Source organism: Notolepis coatsorum (assembly GCF_963971535.1).
Source record: "Notolepis coatsorum genome assembly, chromosome: 20".
Classification (NCBI taxonomy): domain Eukaryota; kingdom Metazoa; phylum Chordata; class Actinopteri; order Aulopiformes; family Paralepididae; genus Notolepis; species Notolepis coatsorum.
The window spans coordinates 69,765,641-69,781,177 of NC_140184.1; the positions used below are offsets into that span (position 1 = coordinate 69,765,641).

At 40.5% G+C, this 15,537-nt stretch overlaps 1 protein-coding gene across 3 annotated transcripts in view; it reads right to left on the reverse strand.

The window, feature by feature from the left end:
- The window catches only part of usp10 (ubiquitin specific peptidase 10), a 105,320-nt gene that overhangs the window by 89,424 nt on the left and 359 nt on the right, over positions 1–15,537 (reverse strand). The window lies entirely within an intron of this gene.

The following is a 15,537-nucleotide window of genomic DNA, read 5'->3' on the forward strand; positions in this document are numbered from 1 at the left end:
TCCCAAACCCCTCTGCAGCTGTCATGCCTCACCTCTTGGGGAGATAAAGGCATGGATGAACAGCAACTTCCTCCAACTAAACAGCAAAAAAACCGAGGCACTTCTAATTGGCACCCCCCACCAGGTTCAGTCTTCATCCATATCACATCTCACCTTTGACGGCCAGGTAATCCCCCTCTCCCCCTCAGTAACAAATCTGGGGGTTCGATTTGACCACCACCTGACCTTCAACATCCACATAACACACCTCTGCAAGACCTCATTCTAGGGGTGGACGGTATGGTCTAAAATTTATATCACGGTATAATTTGAAGCATAGACGGTAACGGTATATATCACGGTATCATCGTTTTTGATAAAAAAAAATTTTTTATTTTATATATATATTTTTTTTTTATAAAATATATATATTATATAATTAGACTTGTACTGGTATTATCTGCGAGACATCGCCACCACGCAACAAGCTCCACTGTCTGTGTGTACTCTAGTAGCCTCCAGCTACGGCCAGAATTCTCCGGAGCTGCACCTGGACCTATACTCGAGTAGCCTCGAGCAGAGCTACGGCCAGGATTCTCCGGCGCTGCACCTGGACCCTATTGTATTGGTATTATAACGTTAGCAAGCCCTCAGCTCGAATACGCATCGAATCAGTGTTATAAGACATTGATATCATGAGCTATCTGTAGCTACTGCATATATAACGTTAATACAACGCCTCAGTGAATTATTTAGTTCAATGGGACATTTCGTTTTGAACGGTGAACTAACTTGTGTTAACGTGAGCTAACAGGTAGCATACACGTCTCTAGTACTAGACTTTGTGGAGCGTTTGTTGATGTCAGGAGGTATCGGTAGCTGGCCGACTAGATACCGTTCGGTTAGACAATGCCCCATCATGTATTAAACTAAAAGTGAATAGTTGACTGGGTCATTTTGTAACGGTAGCTAAGCTAACGTTAGCTCAGGGAGACGCCGACAGCTCCCGTGTCCCGTCCCACTAGACTACTAGACCCGTGTTTACATGCGTGCGGTAGGGGCTGGCACGCCCACTGCGCGAAGCCTCATAAATAACTTTTTCCAGTTCGCACATATCTATTATCTATGACTAATTCTATCTATTTTTAGGGGCAAATGCCAGTGAAATAGTCGCGCTGTGGTTACATGACGTCATTGCTATTTTAGAGCTGCACTACCGGTTACACGGTATACTCAAAATCCATACCGTAGAGCAAATTCATACCGTTTATACCGTATACCGTTTATACCGTCCACCCCTACCTCATTCTATCACCTAAAAAATATATCAAAACTCCGTCCCACTCTAACCCTGTCAGATGCAGAGAAGCTTGTCCATGCCTTTATCTCCTCAAGACTGGACTACTGTAACGGACTCTTCATCGGGATTCCTGGCAAGAGCATCCAAAAGCTGCAATACATCCAGAACAGCGCTGCCAGGATCCTGATGAGTCCGTAAACACGATCACATAACCCCCATCCTCCACTCACTACACTGGCTCCCCGTCTCATCCGCGTCTCTACAATTCGTAGCCGCATTTCTGCAGACCCCTCTGATTGGTTGAGGCGCAGACCCCTCTCTGATTGGCCGAGCGCGCGCATGCGCATGAGCCGCGACAAGCTCCTCTAGCCAGGAGTCGAAACTCCGTTAAACTCCAGAGAGAGAGGCTGAAAACCCACAGTTGTTGCCCGACGGATGGGAGCCGAATCCCGGATCAGAGTTTTCTGATTAATAGCCCCAAAACATGGAGGTCGCGAACGCAATTTATACGCATGGAAGTATTGATTACGCCATAACGAATCATTAAAAAAATACCGTTAACTGGAATATGTTGTGTGTGCCTTTACACATATGTTGGATGGATTATGTAATTGGTTTGTCATTAAAAACCAATAATAATCACTCGCCGGCTTCGCTGACCAGAGCTCTCTCAGATTCAAAGTTTTAATTGCAGCCTGGAACATACATGTTTCGGAACCAATGTGTAACTAGACAGTTACAATATAACATTTATATTAATTAACCCAGTTAATGCCTTAAGAGAAAGAGTCTGGTGGTCAATTGCTACGGAAATGTTGTGTCTTACTAATAATAACAGATTCACGTATAATGTTATTTCGCGTGACTTCACGGTTTATTCATAACGTTATGCACATTTCACAACAGAGCCAGCTGTCAGAAACTGTACATTGTAACGTTGTTATTTCGCGGCCTGCCCATTTGATGTTCCCAAATCATATTCAGAAAGTATGACTTTCTAAAATAAAAAAAGTAATAAAAAAAGTCAACCAACGAACTCGATTCTTGTACCGGATCTCCTCTCTGGTAAACAAGAACACCCTGAAGACTCTGGCAGGAGCACTCATTCAGGGGTACTACGACTATGCTTGCACCTCATGGTACCAAAGCACCTCAAAGGCGCTAAAAACAAAATTACAACCATCTCAAAACAAACTGGTCAGACTACTGCTTGACCTTACTCCTAGAACCCACCTCACCCCTGCCCACTTTGCCAACCTAGGATGGCTTAGAGTAGACGACAGAGTACAACAACTTGCAATGGGCCTGGTCTACAAGATACACTACACGACCAAGGTACCCATGTACATGTCAAAATACTTCCCAAAGGTCAGTGAATACCACGATCACAACACCAGAGGGAGCTCCACAAATCATGTTAAACCCAGATTCGGCTCAAATAAGGGACTAAACACGTTTCGCAATTATGCCACATCAATGTGGAACGCCCTACCCAAAGCTGTAAAGGAATGTGGATCACTACCCACTTTCAAAACCTCTCTCAAGGGACACCTACGGGAGACTGCAATTCAACACTGGCCCCTGTAAATATCCTAACCCAACCCCCTCCAATGTACAGTAATTTACCTAGTATGGTTTTGTCAATAGTTCAATGTACAATTGTGTTTGTTTGTACAGTGTCTCCTCCCCCCCCCCCCTCAAGAAACTTCTATTGACCAAGGAATTAGTTATTATTAGTAAGACATAGGGGTGGACGGTATGGTCTAAAATTTATATCACGGTATAATTTGAAGCATAGACGGTAACGGTATATATCACGGTATCATCGTTTTTGATAAAAAAAAAATTTTTATTTTATATAATTTTTTTTTTTTTATAAAATATATATATTATATAATTAGACTTGTACTGGTATTATCTGCGAGACATCGCCACCACGCAACAAGCTCCACTGTCTGTGTGTACTCTAGTAGCCTCCAGCTACGGCCAGAATTCTCCGGAGCTGCACCTGGACCTATACTCGAGTAGCCTCGAGCAGAGCTACGGCCAGGATTCTCCGGCGCTGCACCTGGACCCTATTGTATTGGTATTATAACGTTAGCAAGCCCTCAGCTCGAATACGCATCGAATCAGTGTTATAAGACATTGATATCATGAGCTATCTGTAGCTACTGCATATATAACGTTAATACAACGCCTCAGTGAATTATTTAGTTCAATGGGACATTTCGTTTTGAACGGTGAACTAACTTGTGTTAACGTGAGCTAACAGGTAGCATACACGTCTCTAGTACTAGACTTTGTGGAGCGTTTGTTGATGTCAGGAGCTATCGGTAGCTGGCCGACTAGATACCGTTCGGTTAGACAATGCCCCATCATGTATTAAACTAAAAGTGAATAGTTGACTGGGTCATTTTGTAACGGTAGCTAAGCTAACGTTAGCTCAGGGAGACGCCGACAGCTCCCGTGTCCCGTCCCACTAGACTACTAGACCCGTGTTTACATGCGTGCGGTAGGGGCTGGCACGCCCACTGCGCGAAGCCTCCTAAATAACTTTTTCCAGTTCGCACATATCTATTATCTATGACTAATTCTATCTATTTTTAGGGGCAAATGCCAGTGAAATAGTCGCGCTGTGGTTACATGACGTCATTGCTATTTTAGAGCTGCACTACCGGTTACACGGTATACTCAAAATCCATACCGTAGAGCAAATTCATACCGTTTATACCGTATACCGTTTATACCGTCCACCCCTAGTAAGACACAACATTTCCGAAACAATTGACCACCAGACTCTCTCTTAAGGCATTAACTGGGTTAATTAATATAAATGTTATATTGTAACAGTCTAGTTACACATTGGTTCCGAAACATGCATGTTCCAGGCTGCAATTAAAACTTTGAATCTGAGAGAGCTCTGGTCAGCGAAGCCGGGGAGCGATTATTATTGGTTTTTAATGACAAACCAATTACATAATCCTATCCAACATATGTGTAAAGGCACACACAACATATTCCAGTTAACGGTATATTTTTTTAATGATTCGTTATGGCGTAATCAATACTTCCATGCGTATAAATTGCGTTCGCGACCTCCATGTTTTGGGGCTATTCATCAGAAAACTCGGATCCGGGATTCGGCTCCCATCCGTCGGGCAACAACTGTGTTTTCAGCCTCTCTCTCTGGAGCTTAACGGAGTTTCGACTCCTGGCTAGAGGAGCTTGTCGCGGCTCATGCGCATGCGCGCGCTCGGCCAATCAGAGAGGGGTCTGCAGAAATGGGCTCAACCAATCAGAGAGGGGTCTGCAGAAATGCGGCTACGAATTGTAGAGACGCGTCTCATCCCGGATCAATTACAAAATCCTGATGCTCACCCATAACTGCATAAACGGACATGCACCCCTCTACCTTCAGGAACTCATCAGTCCACAATCCTCCACCCGCACCCTCAGATCTGCAGGTAGCCTGCTCCTTCAGGTCCCCAATACCCGGCTCTGCACCATGGGTGACCGAGCCTTCTGCACGGCTGCACCTGTGGAACAGCCTCCCCATCCAGCTGAGGGCACCACAGAGCCTGCACTTTTTTAAGCAGGCCTAAAAACCTATCTGTTCAAAAAGGCCTTTGACTGTTAGCCAGGGTACAAAATAGCTACACGCCCACAGGCCTGTACACTGCGATGATATGATCGCAAATTGCCCCCTAATTTGGTCCGTGCGAGTTTAAAATAATATCTGGGGGCAAGCTTGCGAGTGGTGATTTCAACCCTTCATTCGCATTTCACTCCTAAATTAATCCATACAAATTGTAGTAAAACATTAGCCTACAACCAGGGGTGTACAGTGCAATATAATGTTGCGGTTGTAATTTCATTAGACAGACCAGCGCGGACCGTTAATAACATGCAATTTAATTGACACAAGCAATGAGCTAACGGTAGCTTCTAACCAAGGTCTCCATTAGGATTATGCTAAGCTAACTAGCGATCTCTGCTAACCCTGGAAAACGGTCAAAGCGGACTCCACAAGACTAGTTCCATTCGTGAGGAAAGGGGGTGAGTTATATTGACAACGCTTGACAACAGAAGTTTAAACATAACTTCATATGTATTGGTTATTCGTTTCTGTATATCATTCAATTCCCATCTCTGTGTGTCTCCATCTCTTCCTGTTTACATTCGAGTGTGACGTCATCACCTACGGCAGCTTAGACGATCAAAACCCGAAGGGGGGCTCGCTCTCTCTCTCTCTCTCTCTCTCTCTCTCTTTCTCTCTCTCTCTCTACATTCAATGATTTAAAGTAGCCAAATGTTACACACAGTATAAATACTAACTGGATAGTTGATGATATAAACATTTAATTTCATTATCTGAAATATTCTAAAATCATTAAGTCTGTGTGATTATTATTTCCTCACAGTAGTGTGTGTATATATATATATATATATGTGTGTGTGTATATATGTGTGTGTGTGTGTGTTTGGCTAAAGTGGATAGAAAACACAGTACTGTGTAAAAGGCACCCAAGAGTTTTTATATAAATTGTCTTAGATGTAAATAATTTTTTGTATTAGTGTGTCAGTAGACTACTCTTAGTACATTTTCATTAAATTATTTTTTAAAGCATCTTCATGGTTTAATAATGCAAACATATGTTGCAGGGACTTATTATAATCATCATATTGGCGTGACTGTATGCATCAAAGGGTTCAATCAAGCATTTTTAAGTGCTTTAGAGGAAATGTCAAAATATCGCGATATCATTTAGAGGCCATATCGCCCAGCCCTACTATAATGGTAAAATAGTTATTTAAAAATTTGCCCCTAAAAAATATTCTTTGCCCCTAAATTTCTCATTTAGGGGCAAGTGTGCCCCTAGTGAAAAAGCTTAGCGTACAGCCCTGGCCCAGCGCCATTGGCTTGTAGATTTATTGTTTGGCGACTAGAATTTAAGGTCTACCCGCCACCTGGCGGCTAACAAAATACACTGCATCTACCTCGGCCGGCAGGTGGGTCGGCTGTGCTCGGCGTCAATATGATGCGGCGGTGGTGAGTTGAAACTGTGTGTGTGCGTTAGGCTTGGGCGGTATCCTTATTTTCAAACCGGCAAACCTTTATGTTATAATACCCCAGTGCACGGTATTTGACGGTATGACTTTAATTTCCATCAGCGGGGGGGGGTTACGTGTTACCAAGTAAACAAATCATCGTCAGCTCTCAGAATGGCAGTCCTGCACCGGTAGAAGCCTGCACCGTTTTAGCGTTAGCATCTAGCCTATAGCCATGGCAGACTATTTGATTCCTTAAGGGCTAGAAATTGCCTGGGTTTTGGTCATATGCTCCCGAAATGCTCCCATTGTTTGGCTACTTCTATGTGCAGTGAAAACTACTCGAATGCTTTATAACCTAGTCATTGATTTAGTTCAGGGTAATCTAAGATTAGCCGCAGAGCTAACGCTACTTAACGTGAGCTAACGCTAGTTATTCAAGCTCAGTAGCTCACAGAGAGAGATAAACAGCTGACAGCGGATAGTACAGGACGGTACAAATACAATAAAAAGGCGGGTGGGGGCTGTTGTGTAAACCTTGTACTCTTTAGTTCACATATAATAAGAGACTGATTGCTCCACAACAACACTGCTCTCGTCACAACGCTTTACGGTATTTTCACAGCACTGTCGCAACATTACCGTAAAACGTGAACACCGTTGTGACCCACTCGCTCCACTAGAGCGGTCTCGCCCTCTGCTGGCGCGTGTGTGCACTACACTCAGTGTGTGCACTACACTCAAAACTCCGTTTCACTGTTATAGAAACTGAAGCGCATCTGTGATTTTGACGGTGACGGACGGTATTGAAAATCAATACCGTAGGTATTTCTAAATACCCTGGTATACCTTAATACCGTCATACCGCCCAAGCCTAGTGTGTGTGTGTCACGTGTAGGGATGGGTACCGAATTCGGTACTTTTGAGGTACCGAACCGAAACACGTCGGTACTACCGAGTATCGAATCAAGTGAACAACCAAAAATTAAAAAAAATATATATATATATTTTTTTTTTACCTTTTTCTTTTCATGTCAACGTTCACACGCACAATATATGCTTACCTAGGATTTGACTTGATTCAACAACAAAGCAGTCGGAGCAATGACAAGCCGAAAACTGTTGAAATAGTAGTTATTTGAAGTTTGGATTTTTTTTTTACGACTGAGGTAGGTAAATTAAATTTCTTGAGACTAAAGTACAGAAAAAAGGTACCGTTGGGTACCGGTATCGAATCACAGGTACCGGTACCGGTATCGGTTCAAATGTGAAAGGTACCCATCCCTAGTCACGTGTCCGTTCTAATGTTTACAAACAATGAACCTTTAAATGTAAATGAGATGCGCTCTGCTCACGAGGTCAAGTTTGTAACATGAGACGCACATGAGGTCTTACATCACCCGTTCTTTAGCCTAGAAGAAAACCCTGCAATCGCGTTTTTGATTGTGCTCTGATATTTTACTATTTCGCATTTGATTTGACCAAATATGTGGAGGCATATTCCCTGCAACAGGTTCAAAGATAACTTCACATTTATTGGCAATTCGTTTCCTTATATCGCTTCCTCCAGGGTTCCAACTTGTGTTGACAAAATGCAACCCTGCTCAGCTACGGAGAATCAGCGCTCTCTCTCTAGACTAGAAAGGTGCACTCAGTAGAGCACAGATGTCCACCAGGGCGGCAGCCACACATAATAATAATAATAATAATAATAATAATAATAATAATAATAATAATAATAATAATAATAATAATAATAATAATAATAATAATAATAATAATAATAATAATAATAGATTGGATTTGTAATGCACTTTTTGTTCACTGGGATCCCAAAGTGCTACACTACATGGTTAAAACAGTTTAAAAAAATAGAAATAAAATAGTTATTAGTAAAACAAATAAAATAAAATACAGAATAAAAAGATAAAAATAGAACATAGTTAATTAAAAACATAGTATAAACAGACAATTTAAAAACAAAAGCGCAATAAAATTAAAATAAAAAGCTAACAGTCAAAGGCCTTTTTGAACAGGTAGGTTTTCAGGCCTGCCTTCTCTCTCTATCTATCTATCTATCTACCTCTCTCTCTCTCTCTCTGTTCAATGATTTAAAGTGGCCAAACGTTACAATATAAATACTAATTGGATTTTTGGCTGGTAAAAAATCTGCCCGGCTGGTAGTTTTTAAAATCTACCAGCCAAATGGCTGGTAAGTCAAAAAGTTAAGTTTGTTCCCTTTAGCTTTTTATTTTCTTGTGCTGTTGTTTTTTTATTTCTGTTTACTATGTTTTTAATTAACTATGTTCTATTTTTATCTTATTTTTATTCTGTATTTTATTTGTTTTACTAATAACTATTTCATTTTTTTTAACTATGTTTTAACCCTGTAGTGTAGCACTTTGGGATCCCAGCGAACAAAAAGTGCATTACAAATTCAATCTATTATTATTATTATTGTACCAAATACAAGATATTTTCACTTGATAGAATTTCATTTTTTGCAGTGTACAAATATGCAGCTACCTGGGCCTCCAGAGCACTTCTAGTGTCAGCGGACACCAAAAACATCCTAGCAAATTCACACGCACATGACTCCATGAACATGAATAACCTATCTCGAACAATTATAAGGTCGTTTTAAGTTATTTCTCCGGCAGTGTGCGCTAATATGGAATCCAGCGGCACGTGCGTGCAGCACCGCTGTTGAATTTTTTTTCAGGGGAAACACTGGACACAATCACAAAACCTGCAGGGACAGTCACTTAAACACAGAGCCACTACAGACTACTTCTCAGCTGTTAGATGAGAGTAATAATCACTCAGTGGAGGAGAATGAAATGGTGGTCAAGTTCAACACTGCCTATAAGGTAGCGAAAAAGGCACTCCCACTCACAAAATGTAAATCCCAGATCACTGATTAACGTGTTGAATAAGCGTTGGCATATAATAATCCAATCTATGACAACGACATGGCCTGTGTCCAGTTTATAGAAGTGATATAAACGACATGGCCTGTGTCCAGTTTATGGAAGTGATATCAACGACATGGCCTGTGTCCAGTTTATAGAAGTGATATCAACGACATGGCCTGTGTCCAGTTTATAGAAGTGATATCAACGACATGGCCTGTGTCCAGTTTATAGAAGTGATATCAACGACATGGCCTGTGTCCAGTTTATAGAAGTGATATCAACGACATGGCCTGTGTCCAGTTTATAGAAGTGATATCAACGACATGGCCTGTGTCCAGTTTATAGAAGTGATATCAACGACATGGCCTGTGTCCAGTTTATGGAAGTGATATCAACGACATGGCCTGTGTCCAGTTTATGGAAGTGATATCAACGGCATGGCCTGTGTCCAGTTTATAGAAGTGATATCAACGACATGGTCTGTGTCCAGTTTATAGAAGTGATACCAAACGACCTCCGGGGAAGAAACTGGTAACAAAATAACCTCTGCCCCCAACTTATCATTTATCAGACGGCCGTCGTTTCCACCAAAGAATGTGAGATTGTCTATAATAATAATTCATTTTATTTATATAGCGCTTCTCAATGACCCGAAGTCGCTATGCACATGTCATTGATAATGGAAGATTGTCCAATATCCTAATCGGCCATATTGAGGTTGAACACACCCATACCGAAGGTAAGGTGTGTCTGTGTCTCGTTTCTGGTTCAATATAATATTGATTAAAAAAAGGGTGCACCCAAATCATGTGCATGTGTGACCAGCTGAGAAAGTGCTACCAATGGAAGTTAGCCCTGCAATACAAAATGTGCATCAGGATGCTAATGCAGGCTAATGAATGAATGGAATGGAATGCTAACTGGACAGACTGTGAAGACAAAGCTATGCCCTGTAACTAGGGATGCACGATAATTATCAGCAATTATGACGTCATCCCGATAAACCCGATGACGTTATTGATAGCTCCGATAATTAGTGCTGTCAGGCGATTAAAAAAATTAATCTAATTAATTACAGGATTTGTAATTAATTAATCTAATTAATCGCATTTTAATCGCATAACCATTTTATGCCTGATATTCTATATTCTATAATCATATTTCAAATTGCATGTGTCCAGATGGCAGAATTCAGTACTGTATCTACAAAACCTTCTGTTTAATCATCTTCCATCTATTAATTTGCTTAGATTTTTCAGGTCTGGTCAATTTGAGCATGGTGTTATTCACAGTCAAAGATAAAAAAAAATTATTGATATTCTCATTTGGTTCATTACAATTGACTCAAAATAAAATTTTCATTCAATCAATCACCGCGCAGATTGATTGATTGAATGAAAATGTTATTAACAGATTGCAGAATGGGTACAATACAGTACGGCTCAATACACACAATTGTTAAGGGGATGCAGACCAGAGAAAGACTTTTGTCTTGTTTACATCAGGGTCCCCCATTTTCAATTCATAATGAATTGTAAGTAAGGGTGCACCTTGCACCGTGCAATCCATTCTTTGTGGATCTAGCCCACAGTATTTCTGACACTGGGAATTCATAGATGTCCCTAGAATCAGATACCAAGAACATGCAAATGGACCATATTAAAAAAAAGTCTGTAAATGTGTATTCTACATTCTTATGGAATGAATGAGATACAAAAGAAATTATAAAAAAAAGAATTATACTTATTTTTTTTGTAATTAATTTTGAGTTAATTTTCATAACGCAATAATTTGCTGTGTAATTAATTAATCTAATTAACGCGATAAACTGACAGCCCTACCGATAATATGTATTTTTTGGTAAAAAAAAAATGCGGTGTTGGTGAATTGGGATGAAGGGCGTTTGTTTTTACTGTAGGCTCCTCCCGTTTTGCCAGTACAGTGGTACGTACGACTGATAGCGTGTGGTTTAGGAAGAGGGCAAAGATGGCGTCAGTAGTGTGAGAATAGTTTCAGAGGAAAAAAGTTTGCTTGCTATTTGTAACTAACAAATGCAATGCAGAAGTTCCACGAGGAGGGAAAAGGGCAACAACTTATAATACATCCAACCTAACAAGTCACCTGCAACATCACCACGATGGTGTGTTAAAAGCCGCAGCTTTAGCTGCTTGCGCGTCGTCGTAGGCTTTTAACACACCATCGTAGCGGTGGTGATGTTGCAGGTGACTTGTTAGGTTGGTCACTTTAGGTATGGTCACTTTATCAGTCAAAACTGTTTTCTTGGCTTTGTTTTGTTCATAGTAGTAACGCTCATGTCATGATAAATCTGGTTGGTCAAAACTACAGGAATATACATTTAAAAAAAAATTTTATAATACAATAAATATCGGGTATCGGTATCGGCCTTGAGGAGCAGAAAGTTATCGGTATCTGTATCAAAAAAATCAATATCGTGCACCCCTACCAATTAAGGGGGGACAGCACCCCCTAATAGGGGAAAAAATACTTAGATATCACTATGAAACTTTCCCAGTTTGTTATGTACATATAAACTAAGCAAAAATATATTACAAGTTTTCTGAATTTTATGTTTATATATGAAAATGAGGCACTTCCAATATTAAATATGCACATATTTGCATGTATCACCAAGACTTGCATCTAGTGTTGTCACGATACTGGAATTTCGACTTCGATACGATACCTTGAAAAGTATCGATACTTCGATACCATTTCGATACCAAAAAAAAAAAATATATATATATATATATATATATATATATATTTTTTTTAATAATAAACAAATTTAGCTTTTGTTGCTGGTTGATTCTCCTCAGCTTCGAGTCTGGTACTATAAGAGAAGATAAATATAACACTTTTAAAACCCTTTGTTTATCTTTAGATCACACATTTAAAAATAACTGTTCATCTCACTTCAATCATTTTTATTGCAAATGCAGAACATGGTATTTTCTCAAGCAGACAGATGTAAACACTGTAATCTGTGTTGCATGTACCTCACAAACTGAACAGTTAGTAACCGTTTCGATTTGTATTTAAAGATAACGAGAGCAAGCGAGCGAGCGAGCGAGCGAGCGAGCGAGCGAGCGAGAGAGAGAGAGAGAGAGAGGCTATGCTCGGAGCATTTTAGTAACGTTACATTTTCAACAAGATTGCTGCTATTTAAACACTTGATGGAAACGGGGTAACGTTAACCTTATGTCGACTGTAGTATTGTATGACCTCGACATAACGTTTAACGTTACTGCGTTTCCATGCAGTAATTATAACTGTGGCCAGCTAAGCTAAGGGAGCTAACTGCTAGCAGTAGCTAACGTTAGCTGGTAGCTGTAACGTTACAACGAATCAGCTGTTGATATTATGCGCCATCAGTAGACAACGTATCATGTATTAAACTAGAGTTAATGGTTTAATGCTTCAGTCACAGTGACGTTGAAAGAGCAGCTGTCACGAACCTCTTTCATTTCGTTATGGAGATCCGCGCTGGCACTGCTCTAACACCGCTTGCAAATAGCATTGGGGAAGCTTTAGCTTGTCCTTCGTTGTTTACTTCAAACCCGAAGTACCTCCAAACAGCACTTCTGCTGTTTTCTTTATCCACAAGCACAAGTTGCGGAGGCTCTGCATTTGCCATCATTTTCAGCTAAAAGCTCTTGTTTACAAATACAAACTGAAGACTGCTCTGTGAGGGGGAGGGCTGGACTCGGAGCAGGCGGAACAGCGCGTCAACAACTTGCTGTAGAACACTCGCCAGCTGGTACCGATACTGCAGAAAGTATCGGTATTTCGGGAAATGAGTATCGAAGCCCTTTTAAATATTCAGTATCGATATGTATCGATACTTCGATATTTTTGACAACACTACTTGCATCACCAAAATGGATAATGCCAGATTAAAAAACTTGGTTTCATTTTGTTGATACATTCAAAACGAAACTTTGTATAGAAAGACTTTGTGGCTATGTCCTCTTATCAGCCCATACATCAGGAAATACTGTCTACCGTCATAAAAAAAAACGTGTTTTGGTATCAAATGTACTATAAACCTGGCTATGAATGATATATTATATATCAACAAAACGTTCTATAGAAAGAAGCATAATATATGGATGGGAAGAAATGGTGGAAAGTTTGGTGTGTGTAGGTTCTAGGGAAATGGAGTTCCAACTATTTGTGTGTAAGTAAAATGCATAAAAACGAGTTTTTCAGAAAACGACCTCAAAGTTTTGTATTGTAAAATGCCATATTTTTTTTTTGAAACTGCTATTTACAAACACAACACCCAATCAAACCATTAGTAATAGACAACCTAAACACATGCCTGATAACTGAATAATAATAATATTAATGATGTTATTGAACTGAACAGAACTACACACAGGCTACAAACAGTGTACTACAGTGTAGTACCCCCTAATAGGCAAAAAATTATTGAATAGATATCACTATGAAACTTTCCCAGTTTGTTATGTACATATAAACTAAGAAAAAATATATTGCAAGTTTCCTGAATTTTATGTTTATATATGCAAATGAGGCACTTCCGCATTAAATATGTGCACATTTATGGATGCAATCAGGCAAAATGAAGTCAAATAAACAACTAAATGTGTGTTATTGACATTTTATTGTCACTAGTTTCATAGAAGACATGTAGGAAGCAAAATATAACAATCTCAATATCGCCGGAAAAAAGCAAAAAGGCGATTTTGGGGGTGCTGTCTCGCCTTAAACAAGCAAATACGAGCAGGGGTAGACCAATAAATTGTTTGGCCAATTGGAGTGTTCAAAAACAACTCCTAATACGTTGATGGTGTGCAGATCATAGCCTTGCACCCTCTGATGTTGGGGGGCAGGCACTGTTGCTTTCCATACAAAGTTGGGAGGTCAGCATCATGACCTCAGTGTGTTCCAATGTCCGGCTCGGAAATTCCGGGAGAGAAACCATAGATGTGTAAAATTCAGCACTGATAATTATGAGAATCCAGCTCCAATTATCTTCTGAAAGATTAAAGATGTTAAAATGACATGGTCCATAGTATAAGGCACCACTTTGACATTACTGCATCTCTGAAAACAGTGGAGATCATGCTCAAGTTTCCTACTAATTCAGACTATAGTATTATGTTCAACAACATTTTCCCTTGTATGAACTTGGAATTTCCAATTCCCTGGCATGTCTGGAACATACGGAGAAAAACTGACTTTCCCGAGGCTGGTTGTGACACATTGTTGAATCTACATTAATAACGTCATGTATGTATGCATGCATGTATGTATCGATTAAGTAGATCAGCCCATGCAAGTACAGATCTGAGTGATTCTCAACGTAGTCATTCATGCAGACTATAAGCACATTGGCATACAAACACTACAGGAACAAGAACATCAATAGTAGAAACGTTATATTATGTGAATATCTAGTAAACTTCTGACTTGGTATCCGTGAATACATAAACATCAGCAGGGGGCCCGTCCACATGATAGTCCGACTCCACACTTCCTTGAAATGCTGCTAACGCTACTACTACTGTACTGTTGATGTACTGACTGTTGATGCTAACGGCCGAGATCTAGCGGCGTAACGTCAACCGTTACCTGATACGAGAGGTCGAGAACGTGTCTCCTGGATGATTTAAAGATCAAAACCTTCCCTTCGCAGCGAAGGCCCACACTGTCGCATTTTAGCTAGCGATCCGACGTTAGCTAGTTAGCTGCCGACAGCAGCCACGCCACCTGCCCAACAACAGCTCGCGTCAAGTGCTAGGATACCTGGCTAACGTCAACGAATCAACGTTAATACATTTTAAAGGGGGGACTCGGCGGGATCTGGTTAACATATTTCACAAAACATCTTCCAATCTTTCCAATGGCCGGATTACAGCGTCACCTCGTTTAGCACTTCGGCACGGCTTGTGAACATGATGCCTGGATCAGGCCTGTCGCAGGTGGGCCGTGCAGCACACACACACACGCAGCACGTCTCTGTAGCTAGCCATCACTTAGGCATTGTACAAATAAATGACATCTGTGGGATCTGATATATCACAGTGGCGTTTACCTTAACTGCATGTGTTCACAATGTCAGCACAACGTAGCCGTAACGGCTGGAAATAGTACAGTTGGCTCATTTCAATGGAGGCTCGTCGGGCCTGTCGCCATGCTGCTGTGTGTTTCAATGGGGACAGGGGCTCTTTCACTCCGTAGCTAAACATTAGCAACCATTTTAGCAAACTTTTCAATGACACGACCGACTTTGTTTGAAATAAAGTA